Consider the following 19,292-nt stretch of genomic DNA (forward strand, 5'->3'; position numbering starts at 1 on the left):
GCAGAATCTTGTCAAACTGAACTCTATTGGTCGTGGTCATTTAGAATGATCAAAATCTACTTTACAAAAACTACAGCCCAACTGGCATTGCAGCTGTGTTTCTATTGTGCTTGAACCATGTTAGCACCATCCCTTGCCTCGGTCTCCTGCAGCTAGTTACAAACCAAAAGTAAACCACCAGGACTCAGCAAAACTGACAACCAGAAAGACTTCTTTTTATTTTGGAATATTCCCAGCTGGCAGATTTTAGCACAGCAAGTACACGCTTGAGGTTATCATGAGCTACAAGGCACAGATTGGCTCAAATGCTAACTAATCACAATTATAAAAGCATCCAAAGGATCCTGTTTATCTCTCCACATATGCTGACAGGTCTGCTGAGTTTATCCATCATTTCTGTTGTTATTTCAAATTTGCAGCATCTGAAATATTTTTGTTTTATTAATGGATCCTTTGGATGACTCGGCAGGTTTTAATACAGGTGTCTCTTTATGTCAGATTCCAGACAACCTGTGTTCCAGGCTTGTAACCATAGAATTTCTACAGTGCAGAAGGAGGCCATTTGACCCATCGAGACTGCACTGACCATATGAAAGAGCAGTCCAGACAGGGCCAGTGAAAAAAAATGACAGTTGTAAGCAGGACAAGTCACCCCCTGTACTTGGGGGGGGGGGGGGGGGGGGCTGCTTCGCGAAGCGGTGAGGTGGCCAGCCGCAGGACTTTGCTGTCAGGCCGCCCCCTCAAAATTGCAGCCCGATAGCCTCTGTATTCCTTGCTACGTATACATTTACTGAATTGCTAAGTGTGGAAGAACGAATCACGTGCAGTTCAGCGCCAGCGTGAGAACACACAGCTGGATTCTCCGGTTACCGATACCAAAATCGCGTTCGGTAAATGGCCAGAGTCCACGTTCCCGACCAAATCGGGCGGGGTGCCGCTTTCGTGATGCTCCCCCCACTCCAAAGTATCATACTCTTCGTGTTACATAGCGATGGCCTCAGGACAGTGCCTGAGGCCCGCGCCCTGATGCTCCACCCAGGATCAGCCGAGTTCCCGATGGCGTGGCTCGTGTGTGGTCTCACCCATCGGGAACTCGGCGTGGTGGCTGCAGACTCAGTCCAGCGTCGCCACAGTCGGGGGAGGGCTGATCTGTGCGCGAAGTTATTCGGGGCTGGGGGCACTGTGGTGGGACGGTCCAGGGCGCACGAGCCGGCCGAAGAGGGGGACTATTTTACGGGCTGGGTTCGCGATCGACCGCCACCATGTTGCACGGCGCAGCTGCAGCAAGCCGCCGCCATGCGTATGCGCAGCTAAGGATCCGGCATTTCTTCGGGGCATATTGGCAGCTAGAGCCGGGTGCTCTACGCTGCGTCCTGCTAGCCCCCAGCAAAACGGGGGCCTTTTGCGCCAGCTATTCTGACTTAAAACGCCACCGTTCCCATGCCGACGTGGGGACATAGCCCCAGAATCGGAGAATCCAGCCCACTGTCTCCCAAATGGAGATTATTCCCCATTAAGTTGAGGCTTCCCCCATTTTCCCTCAAATGGATGTGTAATAGCTGGCACGATTCAAAGATGAGCAGGCGAGTTCTCCCTGGCATCCCGTCCAAAATTGTAACAAATTGTCTGGGCGTCATCTCATTGGTATTTATGGAACCTTGCTGTGTGCAAATTGACTTCTGTGTTTTCTACATTACAACAGTGATTCTGCTCAGAAGTACCTCTGGCACCAAAGTGCTTTGGAACATCCTGAGACCACGAAAGATTTAAGACAGTGGTTCCCACACAGTGACCGTGACCCAATCGGGATTGCAGATACAGTGTTTGAGGCTACGTGCTTCTGCTTTTCCAGGTGTTGTGTTCCAAACTGGCCCCATCGTGTTTGCCTTTTGGTCTTGGGATTGTTCCTTCTTCCTGGGACAGTATAAAAATGTTGCCTCCGAGGCCACAGCCATATATTTCCTGGGGCGAGGGTTGTTTGAGCTGCCTCTGGCTGGCTGATCTTTGTGTGCTTGAGTGTGGGAATCAGTGAGTGTGTGCAGGGTTAGGTGTGGGAGAGGGACTGATCGAAGTATCTGTTGTGGGGGACAGGGGCTGATCACAGATCGATTAGGGGAGCAGGGCTAATTACGGAGGGGGTGTGAGTGGCAGCAAGAGGGGTTCACCGAGTCTTGTCAGTGGGGAACATGCATAGCTTTGCTAAAACATCAGTGATCAATAACTGTGGTATCTTATGCTCTACACCTGCTTAGAAACACTTTATTTTCCTCAGGTTGAGAGGAGCAAAGTTCTTCTTCAGACAGTTAACTTACCTTGTAAATTGAAGCATTGTGTGTGGCAGAATCTACAGTGAAAATACAACACCTGGGACTTAAAATATTATTTTGAGTCATTCGAAATCTTCAGAGGCAAATTAAAGTTTATTTGACCCCTCCCTCTCACATTAAAATTAATTATGTCAAGATGGTCTTTGGGAAACCTTGGTGTGATATTGCTATAGATCAGGAATGCAGAATGCAAATACGAATAATCAGTAGTATCTGTTGTTTCCTGGCCAAATATTTACGAAGCTCAGATGATGTAATAGACTGGTGAGTACATAAAATAGTAGCATTTTTACAAAGTACTTTAAAAACACAGATTTCTGTATTTATGCGATTATTATATGTTGTTATGCAGATTTTAACAATTATATACTGAATGTTACTGTTATGCTGCTTTATTGCTGTTTGTTGGCAGCTGGCATCACAAATTTTCAAGTGTTGAAATGAGATCACATTGGAAAGTAATTGGGAAGCACTGATTGAAGTTTTCCTTTCCTTTGTGGGTGAGTGCATGGGCGGAATTTCCCCCCCCCCCCCCCACGCCGGGTGAGTTGCCGGGGCGCCGCGCGAGTCCTGCCACCCGCCCCGGCACCCGCACGCGATTCTCCCGCCGTCCCCCCCCCCAGACCAGCGCGGCGTTAATCATGGTTGGTCGCTTGGAGAATCGTTGCTCGCCGATTACTAACGGCGAGCGCCGATTCTCCGGCCCTAGTGAGCCGAGCGGCCACCCCAACACGACAGGTTCCCGCCGGCGCCGTCCACACCTGGTCGCTGCTGGCGGGAACTGCACGGGAACGCTGGGGGGGAGGGGAGCGGCCTGGGGGTGGGGGGGATGGGGGTTTCTGCACCGGGGGGGCCTCCGATGGGGTCTGGCCCGCGATCGGTGCCCACCGATCGGCGGGCGGGCCTCTCGAAGGGAGGACCTCCTTTCCTCCGCCGCAAGATCCATCCGCCATCTTCTTGCGGGGCGGACTCGGGGAGGACGGCAACCGCGCTTGCGCGGGTTGGTGCCGGCCAACCCACGCATGCGCGGGTGACGCCATTTATGCAGCGCCAAGGCCCAGCAAGCGTAAATGATGCGATTCTGCTTCTAGCCCCCGGGGGTGGGAGAATAGACTCTCGTTGGGAGAATTGCGCCCCATATGTTTTCTCCCGTACCAGCCTCCCCGGACAGGCGCCGGAATGTGGCGACTAGGGGCTTTTCACAGTAACTTCATTGAAGCCTACTCGTGACAATAAGCAATTTTCTTTTCTTTCTTTTCTTCTTCCCTTAAATTCTCTGTTGGTATGTTCGCCAGTAATATTTGTCAAGCAGCCAGAGTTACAGGGTAGACTGAGATAAAAAGAAAAATTTTAAATAGCTATTAATCCTCCACGCTATTGAAAAAATACCTAATATTTAAGATTCTTCATAGAATCATGGAATTTATGTGCAGAAGGAGGCCATCCGGCCCATCGAGTCTGCACCGGCCCTTGGAAAGAGCACCCTACTTAAGCTCACACCTCCACTCTATCCCCGTAACCTAACCTTTTGGACAGTAAGGGGCAATTTAACATGGCCAATTCATCTAACCTGCACATCTTTGGACTGTGGGAAGAAACCGGATCACAGGGCATTGGGGGAGGGGGTGGTGGGAGGGTGGGGTTAGGTCAGGGTGGGTGGGGGGCAGGGGGCGGCACCATCTGGAGAGTGGGGAATCGTAAAACACATTAAACGCCTTTGTGCACAACCATTATGATGCCTCTGTCGCTTTGTCCCACAATGCAGGCTGACCGCCGATCCCTTGGCCCATCCCTCCAAGCATCCCCCCATTCCTGTCACACCCACTCACCCTCTGGCCTTGGACCTGTCCTCGGAGCTGTGTCCTATGCCTTGGGTTTTTGGGTGTTGGCTGCTGCATGTGTAGTGTTGCCTCTCGCAGTACTCAAGCACAGTGGCCAGGCATCAAGGTGTGATTGGGATGCTAGGCAATGACTCACACGTGCTACATGTTCCGCCCACCCACAGGAATCCACTTGGGACGTGTGAAATGCTCAATTAACTGATTGCCAATTCCCTATTAGCAATAGCCTTCAGCTGCATGGCAAGAGGCCTTGTCAGTCAGTGAGGGCTATGGGTGGTTGTTAGGGCAGGTGGACAGGGACAAGGGTTGCCCCTGGAATGGGTAAATGATTTTTGGTGTTTGCATGATGGTGCCGCGATCGTTGCCCCTTGGTTCCCAGCGCCTCTCTCTCTCTCCCTCTCTCCCCCCCCCCCCCCCCCTCAGCCCCCCCAACCATCCCATGGTGGCCCACCCATGCGAAGTGCCCCACTCCCACCCGAGGGTCCCCATCCCCCACCGAGCACTGGGGTGGCAAGCCCAACGCCCTCGGGCTCTTTACCTGTGAGCAAAGATGGCTGCTCACATCCTCAGCTCCCCACAGAAGCCTTTCAGCCAGGTTCACGTTTTTCAAAAGGAGTAGTAATCGGCGCCAGGGTGAGCACTTGCTGAGGAGGCCGCTGAATATCAGGTCATTGGATATGGGAGGCTTTCGTTAATTGTATGGAAATTAGGCTTGAGTGGCAATAATTGGTTTCTCGCCATGCTCCGGCGAGGTCCCGATTTCGCCGACGAGAGCGGGCCGATTGCATCGCAAACTGGCGCTGAGCACAGTTCTCGTTTTTGGCCTCTTCCGCTATTCACCGGCCTTGTTTCGCTTGAGCGAGAGCATAATGAGGCCTGAGAATCGGGCCCTTGGTGTCAAAGCTTAACAGATGAATATCACCAACTTGGGCTGAGGAATGGGGGGAGGGGACAGGGGGTGGGAGCTCACTTGTGGTGTCAATGCCATCATTAGGATCGAGGACAAACTGATAAAGTCCTACTCAACAAATGTTGAAATGAAAAAACAAATACCAGCATGTTTTTCTTGTTAGTGCAAACAGTAATGGGGGAAAAGGTGGCCCTTATTAACAAGTAGAGAGAGAAGATCTTGTGTAACTTTGTTTAAAGTGTATTCTGAATTGAGAAACCTGGAATCTTGTGATTTCACATGAAACTGCAAAACAAAATATGCCCAAAATACAAAATCAAATGTACACTGCGAAAGCTATCCTTTTTGTATCTTTTATCTTAAAATTAATTCCAGCGTACCTTTTGATGACCTCCACGTGAACTTGAAGGCAGCATTTTTATAAATTGACACAAGCTGGAAGTTGAACCATGAAAATAAGTATGAGAACATGAACTCAACAGCAGCACATATCATGTGCTGAAAATCAATTTAAATGATTATGACTGGAGAGCCGTTTATCACAATCTTCACGTACTAAGATCCCAACAAGTCCTCAGGACAGCATGTGAATTATGGTGCCGAGACAGTCAGTCTCTCATACAGACAGCTCAGTTTTGTATTTTAATAATTTCTCGAGGAACTGTTTGGGTTTTGATGGCACAAAGATGATATTGTTGTGGAATTGCAAGGAGAGTGATCTGAACATGTATTAGAACAGCATCGCTGTTTCAGAAAATATACAGGAGATGTTGGAGCATAAATCATTCTCAGCAGAGAGAACAGCAGGATACATTGCTATGTGAATTTGATAATTAAAGCTACCATTCTCCTGCAGACCCATAAATAGAGGTTATCCAGCATTTTAGACATATATTCTTTGGTTGAGTAAAGTAAGAATATCAGTACACGAGACCCGATGGTATGTCACAGACTAAAATGGACTGTTCTCCTCAGACAAATTGCAGAATAGAAATGGTGGAACACAGTTTCTACATGCGACCATCATAGTAAATTAGATTATTGATTGGACAGCATATTTAATGGAAACAAATTCATTGCTGTCTTTAATGGAGGCATTTTTAAAGGCATTAGATTACTGCAAGATAATTCAGTCTTATTTATTTGAAAGTTATGTCGTCATTTGTCTTTCTCAAGATGAACATGAAATACTGTACTCTATGCTTCAGGGAAATGTTTTGTTTAAATAGATCTTTTTATTTATATGGGTAAATTTTAATTCTCTGTTGTACCTGTGTCTCTACTGGCTGACAAATTAACCAATTGTGCATTCTCTTTTGAATTTGAGTTGTCATCAGTTGTCATTGAGTTATCCCAGTTTTCTGCCTTTTGTCTCTTATTACCAATGAATTCAGTTAGAAGAGAGGTTGTTTGTGTAATAAACATCAGAATATAATAATCTGCATCTTTTGACATTTTACATTTTTCTTCAGTACCCATCAGTCACAGTTCTTGAATTGAGGTGCTAAAACCTCAAGAATGATTTTTTGTCCATTGTCAAAGATCAGGAACCAAATTGATTTTTGATTTTGAATGTGGGTTTTATTTTTGAATATTTTTAAAATACTTCTTTTCATTATGGTTCAGGAAGTACAGACATGGGGCGGGATTCTCTATTGCCCGATGCGGATATCGTAACTGGCGCCAGGCAGCGGAGAATCCCTTCCAACGCCCCAGTTGGGGGAGGCGCCGGGTTGATCAGGTTTCTATTCTCCGTCCCCTCCGAAATGGCATCATTGCACCGCACACCGTTGGTACGCCGTTGGCGCATCATCGATAGGCCGTACCCTGATGCTCTGCCACTTTGGGTCAAGTTACCGACCGCGCGGGGGACATGTGGCACGCGATTCTCCGCCCCCACCTGCTCTCACCGTTTGTGAAAACGGCCGCAAAGTGCCGTTCTGGGTAACCATGGCACCGATTGGCACGGCCGTGCCAAGGGTGCCATGAGCTCGCGATCGGTGCCCACCGATCGCGGGCAGCGGGTCCGAACCCCGCGCCGTCTTTGTTCCTCCGCCGCCCCACTGGATCAGTCCGCGGGGCGGCTGAGGGGCATACCAGCCCGCGCATGCGCGGGTTTCACGCATATGTGTGATGACGTCATCCGCGCATGCGCGGGTTGGAGCCGTCCAATCCGCGCATGCGCGGCTGACGTCATCGTGCGCGTCAGCCGCCGTTAACTTTGGCGCGCGGGCTTAGTGAATTTCGCTAAGCCTGCGATGCCAAGGTTCACGGGGACCCGCTGCTAGCCCCGACCGGGGAGCAGAATCGGGTCCCGGGAGGGGGTGCGGAGGCTGCCGGGAAACACAGCCGGCACCATGTTTTACGGCACGACTACTGTCGGTCGCCGCCGTGCGCATGCGCAGCCACAGACCCGACCGTTCTCCAGCCGTTTTTGTCATGGGGGCCGACTTTTACCCTGCGTGGCTACTAGCCACTCACATGTCCCAGGATTGGTGAGGGTTCGGCGTTGATTTTGACATGGAGTCGGCACTTGGCCTCAAAATCGGGGAATCCAGCTCATGGTCTCCTGACCATGAAAAATGGAGGGCTGGATTCTTGCACCCACCGCAATGACGCCACTGGTGAGCCACATACAATGGAGAACTCCATTGACCTCTGTTTACACATGTGACCAGCACAGTAAATCAGCCACAGCTGAGCAGCGTTCACCCGGTGACCGGAGATTCCCGTCTGGAAGCTTCTGATTGAAGCTACTAGCAGTTCTAGTGCCTATGTAGGGAAAGAAATTGATAGTTTATCCGGATGGACGTTTTTTTTTACTGGTTTAAAAACGAGTGTAGAACAGACGATCATATTTGCCAGATTTAACTGCAAATTTCTGGAGCATGTAACAGCTTTAAGCATTTGTGTTAGTTTGTACTTTGTTGCTATTGTTGAGGAAAATCAGTAAAAACACTGCATTCAAATGCAGCAAGGTGGCCAGAATCAAATTTATTAAGTGGCTTTAATGTTCTACCATCTAGTGAGGGTAAAATTTAATTATAAGATTTTGCTTTTGTTTTGAGCAGTTTTGCACAAATGTGCTTGTGATGTATGTGCCTGACATTTGTCAATATTTTGACGAAAAGTTGGCATTTATTTATTTTTTGACATTATCAACTGGTTAGGGGTGTGATTTAATAACTAATGCATGCAGCAAGTCTTGCATGCCTTTGGTATTTTTTTGTGCCTGAATAGGTTTTCAAACAACAAATTCAATTGTATAATATGTCAACTGTTTAGTATCCTTTCTGCATGCCATACAGAAAACAGTTGAGATACAGTTTCTCACCTCATACATGCCACATGAAGACTGTTTCATTCTAAGCTTTTGTCAGATGAGATTGTATTTCAACCTAAGTTTTCATATTTTGAAGGTTAATAATGTGATATAAAATGTATACTTTTGCTAATAGGCAGCACAGTGGGTAGCACTGTTGCTTCACAGCTCCAGGGTCCTAGGTTCGATTTACGACTTGGGTCACTGTCTGTGTGGAATCTGCGCATTCTCCCTCTGTTTGCGTGGGTTTCTTCCCGGTGCTCCGGTTTCCTCCCACAAGTCCCGAAGGACATGCTGTTAGGTCATTTGGACATTCTGAATTCTCCCTCGGTGTACCCGAACAGGCGCTGGAATGTGGCAATTCGGGACTTTACACAGTAACTTCATTGCAGTGTTAATGTAAGCCTACTTGTGACAATAAAGATTATTATTATTGATACATATCTGAAATACAGCCTAAATCTCAGTAGGATTGTGACTGTATGTCAGAAATGATTGACATTTTGTAGTTTCAAAGAATCCCTACAGTGCAGACAATATCCAGGCTTGGACTGACAAGTGGCAAGTTACATTCGCGTTACATATGTGACAGGCAATGACCATCTCCTGCAAGGGAAGATCTAACCACCGTCCCTTGGTATTCAGTGGCATTACCATTGCTGAATCCCCCACAGTCAACATCCTGCGGGTTACTATTGCTCAGAAACTGAACTGGATAGCCATATTAATACTGTGGCTACCAGGGCAGGTCACATGCTAGGAATCCTACGGCGGGTAACCCACCTCCTGACCCGCGAAAGCCTGTCCGACATCTACAAGGCACAAGTCAGGAGTGTGATGGAATACTCTCCACTTGGCTGGATGAGTGCAGCTCCAACAATACAAGAAGCTCAACACCATCCAGGACAAAGCAGCCCACTTGATTGCACCTCCTTCCACAAACATTCAAGCCCTCCACCACCAACGAGCAGTGGCAGCTGTGTCTACAAGATGCACTGCAATAACTCACCATAATTCTTTAGCCAGCACCTTCCAATTCCACTACCATCTAGAAGGACAAGAGCAGCAGATGCATGGCAATCCAACCACCTGGAGGTTCCTCTCCAAGTCACTCACCACCCTGACTTGGAAATATATCGCTGTTCCTTCACTGTCCCTGGGGCAAAATCCTGGAACTCCCTCCCTCGCAACACAGTGGCTGTACCTACTGTTGCTCGTTCTGGGTGAGTGTGCTTAACACTCAATTGGCTCTGTTTTATTCCTTAGCTCAAGAGTCGCCAGGTATCCTTATGATACCGCCACGTTCAAGTTCAGATCAATGACTCAATACACCAGTTAGTAAGTTCAAACAAGTTTATTATTACACAGTTATTTACTACTCATGCATATAATACTAAGACTAAACTATTCCTACCACTACTAGGCCAATACTTATCTGGAGTAAGGGAGCTGCCGGATCAGGGAACAATGGCCTCTTGCTCTGTCCTGGATCCGCAGGTTTCCAGTTGGTGCGGACTAAAGGGGTCAGGAGTGTCTACTCTCGTAGCGTGCGTTGTTTGACACTTACTTGTCGGTATAGCAATTGGCCAGGCCTCTCCTTCTCACGTTCAAGTTCTTAGAGAGCTGCTGCAAAGGTGTTCTGCTGGGAGGGCCGGCTAAGAGAGATCGAATTCGTCTTGGGACCCAATCGATTGATACGAATCCCCCAATACTGAGGCTGTTCCTCGATCGCGGGGCGGTTCTTTCTCACTTGTTTGTGTCCTTTTGTTTCAGACTCCGTTGGCGCCGAGAAGTCTGACCTGCTATAGAATGTTTCGATTGCAGCTAATTGTTGTGTCCATTGTGCCCGGGAATCACCGGGTATCGCTCAATTAGTATGCAGACTTGTTAGTTTCAATGCTGTCTGGTTTCTTCGCAGGCAGAATACACAGAGAGATTCTGCAGCCTGCTTGTCTTTCTGACATTGTCCAATTTTCCCTGCATGAATTTCAATTCTCCATTTTCTGTCGGGAAGTGGCCAGCTTCGGTGGCTACACTATACCTCAAGGACTGCAGCGATTCAAGAAGGTAACTCACCACCATCTTCTGAAGGGCAATTAGGGATGGGCAATAAATACTGGCCTAACCAGTGACGCCCGCATCCCGTAAAGGAATTTTAAAAAGGCAGCCATTTGGCCCAACGAGTGTTCATTGACCCGCTAAAAGAGTACTTCACGCAAGGCTCACTCCCTCGCCCTCTCCCATTAGCCCCTTAATCTAACCTACACATCATTTTGAACACTAACTGGCAATTTAGCATTGCTAATCCACCGAACCTGCACATCGTTGGCCTGTGGGAGGAAACCAGAGCACCTGGAGGAAACCCACAGAGACATGGGGGGAAAGTACAAACTACACGGACAGTGACCCAAGGCTGGAATTGAATCCGGGTCCCTGTCACTGTGAGGCAGTGGTGTTAACCACTTTGCCACCATGCCACCCTAAATGTTGCAAATTATTTGGTTACTTGTGCACCAAAGAGTTCATTAAAAGACATGGAATAAATAGGAAAAACGCTACAAACTGTGAAACTCTGATATAAAATCAGATGACACTGAACTGCACAGCAGGTTAGTTATCATCTCTAGAGATAAGACAATATAATATTTTGAACATGATTCTTTCAACAGAACTGGTAGAAAGAACATATGTAAAACTCATGTCTTTTCTCATTACAGATACAGATGTCACATTTACGCATTTCATTTCACTAAAAGATAAATATTGTTCACGTGTGCCCTGATAAGATGATTGAAGTTTAGTTCAATGCAGCTTATTATTTGGTTTGGTTGTAAAGTGGCTGTTTAAAAAAATCTTTGTTCTTCCACATATTAAGATTAAGCGTAATGATGGCGGCTTTAACATTCTTTTTTTAAAAATAATTTTTATTGAGATTTTCACAAAATATCAAAAACAGAAAATAGCAACAAGAAAACAGTATTAACAACAAGAAAGAAAAAAACACAATAACCCCCAAAAGCAACCCCCCCCCCCCCCCCCCCCCCCCCAGTAACTACAAAAAGAAGAAATAGATTAGCACCCGGCATATACACTAAACACATGTACACATTTCTCCCCCCCAGGTTGCTGCTGCTGCTGGCCTATTTTCCTACCGTTCTACCAGGAAGTCCAGGAAAGGCTGCCACCGCACTGATCCCTTCAGGGTAAATTTTACCCTCTCCAATTTGATGAACCCCGCCATATCATTGACCCAGGCCTCCACACTTGGGGGCCTCGCATCCTTCCACTGAAGCAAAATCCTCCACCGGGCTACTGGGGACGCAAAGGCCAGAACTCTGGCCTCTTTCGCCTCCTGCAAACCAAAAATTGCGAGTCCCCAGCCTGGCTTGACCCTGGATCCTACCACCCTCGACACCGTCCTTGCTGCCCCTTCCAAAATTCCCCCAGCGCTGGGCATGCCCAGAACATATGGGCATGGTTCACTGGGCTCCCCGAGCACCTAGCACACCTGTCTTCGCCCCTGAAGAACCTGCTCATTCTCGTCCCGGTCATGTGAGCCCTATGTAGCACCTTGAACTGTATGAGGCTAAGCCTCGCACAAGAAGAGGAGGAATTCACTCTTTCCATGGCATCCGCCCACGTCCCCTCCTCAATCTCCTCACCCAGCACCTCTTCCCATTTACCCTGGCTTTAACATTCTAATTGGCACATACTGTGATACAGTTGAATACTACCAATGGAGTCTGGATCTTTATTTTTACATCAAAGCATTTGGATGTATAGTTTGTAGTTTGATTCAGCCAGATTAACCAGAAGCGCAATTAGCTACCACATTGTGCCCGGCATGGATCTGGGTGAGCCGTTAAATATCAGGAAAGGCCAAATAGAGATTTGCGCCGGGCGTGAATCAGTTTGCTATCTAACCGGCCATTTCCAATCACAGCCAAATATGATGAGCATATCATTAACCTTCATTTGAATTAGTTTCCATATGATTTGTAAGATTGAAGTTGACTTCAAAGGCCTCCCTGGAATAACTGGCTCACCAGCAAGAAATCATGTGGGTGGCATTTAGTACTCCTTTTTAACGACGTGAAGCCCCATCAGATGGAGATCCTGCAAGACAATACCATGTCATCAGTGAGAGGGAAGGATCATTTTGTCTGACATGAACAACTCACTTGAGAGTGAAGGGGCTGTGGAAGCTCAGCTCTGCAGCGCAGCCCAACCTAGCTGTCGGTGACTGTTCTATCCTCAGTCAACTCCACGATTTCCAAGGCCTGTTCTTCATTAGGGGGGGGGTGTGAGGACCCAAATCTCTGGTACCCTGCCTCCCGTCTTGCCCTTTCCTGCTTAATATGGGTTATCTGCTGCATGAGTAAGCATTGTAAGACGCACGCTTGACAGATAAAGGTCGGTCCATAGCAGGTGGCACGTGTGGGCACTGCACCTACTCGTGAAGTGGTTGTGCTGATGGGTGCCAGTGGGCTCTCAGAAGCAAGCACGAACATCGTTTGTGGGGAGACTGCGAGTATCAGCTAGTGAATTTTGTAGTGGGTGGAGGGTGAGAGTTTGAGGGGTGCAGGCAGAACTGATGCCAGGGAGAGGTGCAAACTTAACCTTGCAGCTCAGTCGATGTTGTTGGTGGTCGTCCTATATTGGATGGCAGTCCTGCTGGTCATGCTGCCTGTACTGACAGCCACTGCCCCTGCCTCCCAGGAGGTATAGGTGACCCTACTGCTGGTCCTGCGACCACCGCAGGCAACCCCAAAGCGACGAACAGGCCTGCGCGTTACCATTCTTTGTGTTTACTGGGAATGAGAGGTAAGGTTCTTATTCCCTGCATTTAGAAAGTTATAGGTGATTTTGTTGAGGCTAATATTGAAACTAACAGATGAGGTGGATAAAGAGAAACCTTTTCGGCTGGTGGGAGTCTAGGGCCAGGTTATTTAATTTTAAAATTAGAGCCTGGCCATTAAGGAGAGAAGTCATGAAATACCTCTCGCAAAGATTAATAGAAGTGTGTCACTCTTTCCCACACAAAGGTGATAGATGCCACCTCAATCAATCATTTTAAATTTGAATAATAGATTTTTGCTGGAAATAGATGTTAAAAAAAAATGAAGTGAAGACAATTGGATCGAGTTAGAGAATTCAGATACAAATCATGCATGAAGAGTGGAGTGTTTGAAACACTGAATGGCCTATTTCTGTTTCAATGTCTTTGTGTGCTAGGTAGCCAATACAGGTGTTTCAGAGATTGGAAGCAAATTACGATTTAACTGAAGTTTTTCGAAAACTTACTTGTTTTGCATAACAATGATAACACAGTGGGTGGTATTTAATTGGGCAACAAGGGGCTTGTTAACTGCCAATTAGGCAGTAAACTGGGCAGCGATGAGTCTTATCCTTGATCAAGGATCCCGGGAATGGGAATCCTACCCCTGAGAACTGTTTGTCAGCCAGAGGCTGGCAGCTCTTCTTTGTCTGGCAGTGCCAATGGGGAGGAGGTGACTGCCAGTTGCTATCAGTGCTACACCCAATTGAGGCCCAGAATCGCCAATGGGCCCAGGTACATATGAGTATTGGCAAGGTGGGGCCCACAGGGGGAGGAAGGGAAATCAGCAGCGAGGGCAGGGTAATAAGTCCCGCCGGATCCCCCCTTCCCTCTGCTGAGTCTCTTGATCCAGCACTGTGCCTTTGATCAAGGGATCTAACCAACCTCTGATGCTTGCAAGCAAGCCCGACAAGATTTTTTTTTCCAGCTATCCTGCATGGTAAGTCCCTCAAGCACTGCTGGGTGGGTTTAGAAACTCAATTGGTCATGGGGCAAGGAGGACAGTCCATGGGATTTCCCCATCTGAGACTTGATTGAGGCAACAGTATGAAGTTGGCACTGTTCCCAGCCACCGCCTTCCCACCAAATTGAATGGCTCCCACCACCAAGCTTGCCCCAGCAAAGAATAAAATTAAATTTGAAACTAAGCTAGGTAGAGATATTCGGGAAGATGTTGGAAATCTTGGTCAAAAAGGTAGGTTTGAAGGAAGTTCTTAAAGAGGGACAAGAGATAGAGCGACAAAGGCATCAAAGGGAATTCCAAAGCTGAGTGTCACAACCATGTAACAAGTGTTTCCTCAAGTGGTCTGTGAGCTGACCGTGTGTATGTGTGTGTGTGTGTGTGGTGTGTGCGGAGCCACCATTTAATTCATGATTTATTCAAGTTAACAAACATTACAAAAATACTCCTGTAAGTTATTTCAGTAAAAGAATAAAGTTACTAACTGAATGCATATAATGATTATATGATTATAATGGGGCAGCAGGGTAGCATGGTGGTTAGCATAAATGCTTCACAGCTCCAGGGTCCCAGGTTCGATTCCCGGCTGGGTCACTGTCTGTGTGGAGTCTGCACGTCCTCCCCCTGTGTGCGTGGGTTTCCTCCCGGTGCTCCGGTTTTCCTCCCACAGTCCAAAGATGTGCGGGTTAGGTGGATTGGCCATGCTAAATTGCCCGTAGTGTCCTGATAAAGTAAGGTTAAGGGGGGGTTGTTGGGTTACGGGTATAGGGTGGATACGTGGGTTTGAGTAGGGTGATCATGGCTCGGCACAACATTGAGGGCCGAAGGGCCTGTTCTGTGCTGTACTGTTCTATGTTCTATGATTAATGCAGTTATGGATTAATTCCGCTCAGCCCTTTAAAATGTTACAGGCTTGTAGCTTGCATTTGATGTTTTGGTTGTGTTGAGTGAAGAGGTAAAATTTAAAGTCATGATCAGCAGTTGGAATGACTTCTGTAGACAAATAGTCAGTGGTTGCCCTAATAGGTGAGTTTAGGAAATGATGGGGAGAAAATGTTTCTTGTTCCTCACTAGTTCTGCAGTTCTAGCACATGCGGATTGCCTGAATGCTTTGGACAGAAGAGCAGGGGGTTTCTGAATATTTTCTGCTTTGCCCTCCATTGGCCAAGAACCCTCTGAAACAATGTCTCTCTAAATTCTTCCTGAAATTCTACACATGGCTTTTGCAACCCTTCTTTATTACAACCAAAGCAAATTGGCTGCTATGTCAATTTCAAATGAGCTATTGTTCCACCAGGCAAAGAAATCAATCCAAGGTTCCTTGTCTCTAAGCAGTTAAGGAATCTTCACACCTTTAGAAGATTCAATGGGCAGCTTGGTGGAGTCTTGCATTGTAATGACTTTATGATTTGTTCTGGAGAAAACAGAATCTGACAGCTCTGGACAAGCACAGAAAGATACCAAGATGTTTGTCCAAGGTGCCAGATTTTAAATTTCATTTAAAAGTTTGAAAGCAAAACTACACTTTTTAAACAGTTGATCGTAAAAATCTATAATTTCATAATTACACATTTGCAACATTAGGCACTTGGCAGCTGTAGGCACAGACACCAATGGTTGAGCGATTAAAATTGAAGATGCTCAAGAGGCCACAGCGTTATAGCAGCTCAGATATTTCGGATGGTCATGTAGCTGCAAGAGATGTAAAGGGAGGCATTTGAACACAAGGATGAGAATTTTTAAATTGAAGCATTGTTTATATGTAAGCATATGCAGGTCAGCAAGCGGAGGGGTGTGGATTTTAAAGGGACTTGGTAGAAGTTAAAGACACAAATATCAGAGTTTCTAATGACCTCAGGTTTAGAAACATGAGAATGTGGGAGACCAGCAAAGTGTGTTGGAATAGTCAAATGTAGAGATGTAGAGATAGAAAAGGTATGGATGAGAGTTTCACACAAATGAGTTAAGTTGGGGCGGAGTCAGGCAATGTTATAGAGGTAGAAATAGATGCTAGATATGTAATCAGAAGCTCATCCTGGGGTCAGTTATGGTACCTCGCGTGCTAACTGTTCAGGTCAGGCTTCAACAGCTTTCAGAGAGAGGGATGGAGTTGGTAACTCAGGACAGCAATTGTAGCAGGGGCAATATTTAGTTGAACAAAATTTCAACTCATCCAACATTGGGGGCGCGATTCTCCGCTGCCCATGACGGGTCGGAGAATAGCGGTGAGGGCGTCCCCGACATTTTTCCCACCCCCTCCCACTATTCTCTCTCTCCCTCCCCCCCCCCACCCCCACGGCCGCCCCACGACACGAATCGCAGCTCGCCGTTTTTTACGGCGAACAGCGATTCTCCCCCAGGCCGATGGCCGAGTTCCAGGCCTTTACGGCCGTTTTTACGGCAGCAAGCAACATGTCCGTTCTAGGCATCCAGGGCCCCGATTGGCACGGCAGTACCACGGCCGTGCCAAGGGGGGTATGGGCCTGCGATCAGTGCCCACCGATCGCGGGCAGGTCGTCCGCAACGGACGCACTCTTTCTCCCTCCGCCGCCCCGCAGGATCAGTACGCGGGCGGCCGAGGGGAGATGACGACCCCGCGCATGCGCGGTTGGAGCAGTCCAATCCACGACTATGCGCGGCTGACATCGTGCGTGTCAGCCGGCGTGATGCTTGGCGCGCGGACTTAGCGACGGTCGCTAAGCCCGCGATGCCGTGCTTCACGGGGCCCCGCTGCTAGCCCCGCCCGGGGGGGAGAATCGGGTCCTGGGAGGGGGCGCGGAGGCTGCCGTGAAACACGGCCATTTTCACGGCAGCCTTCACGACTCGCCGCATTTGCGGAGAATTGCGCCCTGGGTGTCTGGTCAGCAGTCTGGCAATTTAGAGACAGCACCATAATAGACTTTCCATATCTTCCCCAAATAACAGCCTTTCATTTCCCACATTCCTAATTTTTTCCTGACCTCTTTGTTTCTGCTGCTGGTTTCATTCCTTGCCTCTGCTTTCTCCCATTTATAAAATGGGAATGAGGTCCTATGTCGAAAGCAATGCTTACTTCAAGAGCAACAAACCAGTTCCTGCTTTCTCTGGATATAAAGTTGCCCAACCCCACCCAAGCATCTTCTTGTTTAAAACAGGCAAATACTACAATTACGAGGTTTATTCATTTATTATATTTTGCAACGGTCTCTTAATTTAAGGTAAAGGTCTCTTAATTTAAGGTAAAATGTAAGTGTTCATTTTTTTAAAAATGAATTCAAGGGATGTGGGCATCGTTGAGCAAGCCAACATTTATTGTCAATCCCTAATTGCCTTGAGAAGCTGGCAGTGAGCTGCTTAACGGCTGCAGTTTCATGTGGTTGTAGGTATACCCACAGTGCTGTAGGGGAAGGATTTCCAGGATTTCCTCCAAGTGACAGTGATGGATCGCCATTACAGCTTCGTTCAGAACCATGTTTGGCTTGGAAAGGAACTTCCAGATGGTGGTGTTCCCATGCATTTGCTGTCCTTGTCCTTCTAGATGGTAGAGTTCACAGGTTTGGAAGGTGCTATCAAATGAGCCATTGTGAGTTGCTGCACTGCATCTTGCTACTGTGTGCCAGTGGTGGAGAGAATGAATATTTAAGATGATGGCTGCTGTGCCAAACACGAGGGCTGCTGTCTCCTAGACGTATTGAGCTTCTTAAGTGTTGTTGGGGCTGGACTCATCAGGTAAGTGGAGAGCATTCCATCACACTCCTGACTTGTGCCTTGTAGGTGGTGGAGGCTTTGGGGAGTCAGGAGGTGAGTCACTCACCACAGAATTTGACCTTTTCCAAAGTCCACCTGATTTAGCATGGGTGGTTTGTTCGAGATCAAGGTAGTGTTAAATTGTTTTACTGGGAAGGCATGCAAGGTGTCAAAGGTTGGAGTCAATGGCAGCATTCTCTGAGCTCACAAGGGGCAAAAGCTGGTTAGTCTCCTTTTACCGCTGCAGTTGCCGAGGTGCAAGTCCACCCACTGTGCTGCCAGGGAGGGAGTTCTATTATTTTGCCCCAGCGACAGTGAAGGAACGGTGATATATTTACAAGTCAGGATGGTGAGTGACTTTGAGGGGAACCTCCAGGTTCTGATGGGGCTGGTTTAGTACAGTGGGCTAAACAAGCTGGCTTGTAATGCAGAACAATGCCAGCAGCACGGGTTCAATTCCCTGACCGGCCTCCCCGAACAGGAGCCAGAATGTGGCGACCAGGGGCTTTCACAGTAACTTCATTGAAGCCTACTTGTGACAATAAGCAATTATTATTATTATTAGGTGGTGGAGTTCCTAAGTATCTGCTGCTCTTGTCCTTCTAGATGGTAGTAGTTGTGGGTTTGGAAGTGATGCCTAAGTAACCTTGGCGAGTTACTGCGGGACATCTTATAGATGCTGACACTATTCCTTAGTGGTGGAGTGTTTGAATGATTTTAACAGGGACAGCAATCAAGCAGGCTGCTTTGTCCTGGATGGTGTTGAGCTTCATGTGTTGTTGGAGCTGCACTCATCCATGGCAATTGGAGAGTATTCCATTACACTCCTGACTTGTGCCTTGTAGATGATGGTATACTGGGAAGACGTGCAAGGTGTCCACGGTTGGAGACAATGGCAGCGTTCTCTGAGCTCATAAGGGGCAAAATCTGGTGAGTCGCCTTTTACCGCCGCAGTTGCTGAGGTGCAAGTCCACCACTGTGCTGCAGGGAAGGAATTCCATTATTTTGCCCCAGCGGCAGTGAAGGATGCTTTGGTGCGTCAGGTGGTGAGTTAGTCACCGTAGGATTCCTATCCTTTGTCCTGCCCTTGTAGTCACAGTATTAATGTGGCTAGTCCAGTTCAGTTTCTGATCTATGGTAACCCATAGGTGTTGATTGTGGGGGATTCAACATGGTAATTCCATTGAATGTCAAGGGGCGATAGTTAGATCCTCTCATGCAGGAGATTGTCAATGTCTGGCACTTGTGTCGCGCAAGTAACTTGCCATTTGTCAGCCCATGTCTGGAGATTGTCTAGGTCTTGCTTGCTACCTTTGGATATGGACTGCTTCATTATCTGAGGAGTTGTGAATGGTGGCTGAACATTGT

General features: G+C 47.7%; 1 protein-coding gene across 4 annotated transcripts in view; it reads left to right on the forward strand.

Moving 5' to 3' along the window:
- Window positions 1-19,292, forward strand: part of diaph2 (diaphanous-related formin 2) — an 878,670-nt gene that overhangs the window by 632,365 nt on the left and 227,013 nt on the right. The gene's annotated exons all lie outside the window — the stretch shown is intronic.

Source organism: Scyliorhinus canicula, chromosome 17, assembly GCF_902713615.1.
Source record: "Scyliorhinus canicula chromosome 17, sScyCan1.1, whole genome shotgun sequence".
Classification (NCBI taxonomy): Eukaryota; Metazoa; Chordata; class Chondrichthyes; order Carcharhiniformes; family Scyliorhinidae; genus Scyliorhinus; species Scyliorhinus canicula.